Raw genomic sequence first — 1,469 nt, 5'->3', positions numbered from 1 at the left:
GATCCCGGGGTGAGTGCTTTCTGCAGAGCTGTTGAAATGTGCTTTTGTTGAAGTTAGAACTTTAGAACCTGCATTTAAAATAAAAAAAAAAAAAAAGAAAAAGAAAAATTGGGAGTTCTCCTAAATTCACAAGTTTTGTGTATTGTCGTGGCCGGACGCCAGATTTCCTTTTTTTTGTGTCTGTCATGCTGGAGGACCTGCAGCATATCGCAGCTTTGTTTGGGTTCTGCTGTGGTTCTTTATCTCATGCTAACAGCGAAATGAAAAAAAACAAACAACCAAAAAAAAAAAAAAAAAACACAAACAAAACAAAACAGAATGTCGGATGGTTTTATTGATTTAAAAGCTGCTGGAACGTGTTTGGTTTGGTGAGGAAGACTTCATCCGTCCTGCTGCAGAAGAATCTCCTGCTGGGTGATTTCTGCTGCTGCATCAGTCCTGCATGTCTTTGTTAAACGWCTMCGGAAGGTTTTACAAACACCCAAATATTGGGCTTATTAAAAGCCCAATATTTATCTATTTTTAAACGACTTATTTTTATTAAAAAATTCTCTCACTTTTATCCCATTTGCATGATGTGAAGGTAAATGTGCAGCGTGTCTGGTCTGTTTCTGCAGCAGCTTTAGGGAGGAAAGCTGCTGCAGCATGAGCTGCTGCAGCAKSWGCTGCTGCTTCAGATGCTCTGCAGCTTTGGACTTGAATTCTGGGAATTTTATTTTTGAACTTTTTCCATGTTTGACTCAGATTTTGCTGGTGTCTTTCTCAGCTGTATCTTTTATTATTTATTTATTTCATTTTATTTGTTTCATTCCTCTGACTGTCCGGATCTGTTCCTGCGCGGATCAGAATGTGTGTTTACGTTTAGTGTCTGGTTCTGGTCATTGTTCTCGCGAACACACGCTTTCCGCCAAATTCACCTGTTGATGAATAAGTAAATAAATAAATTTATAAAAGCCTAAAATAAATATATAAATACATAAATTCAATTGTTGTATCGGCGATGATAATAATAATAATAATAATAATAATAATAATAATAATAATAATAATAATAATAATAATAATAATAATAATGTATTTTTTATGTCCTGTCATAATGTAATATAATAATATTATTTAATAATAAATAAATAATATTTTTTATTTTTTATGTTCTGGTAGATCACTGGCGTTGGTATAAAATAAAAGTGAGCTGTAATGTAAAACACATATGTGACCTAAGGACGCAGATGCATCACAGGTCGGTTGTGATATCTTCAGCAAATATCCGGTCAGTCTGTCTGTGTAAACCTGCGGCTCAGTGCAGGTCAGATGTTGTGGTCATCATGCAGGCRGCGCGCTGTCCACGGACGGTGCGCATGGAGTGGAGGTTCGTCTGACTGCCCTCCTCCACCTGTTGTTGAACTGCTTGGTTTCAGACAGGTTCTGGTCGGTTCTGGATGAGCTGAGTTTGGTTCCATTACAGCTGA

This window comes from Poecilia reticulata, linkage group LG22, assembly GCF_000633615.1.
Source record: "Poecilia reticulata strain Guanapo linkage group LG22, Guppy_female_1.0+MT, whole genome shotgun sequence".
Taxonomy (NCBI): Eukaryota; Metazoa; Chordata; class Actinopteri; order Cyprinodontiformes; family Poeciliidae; genus Poecilia; species Poecilia reticulata.
This window is presented reverse-complemented; position numbering follows the sequence as displayed.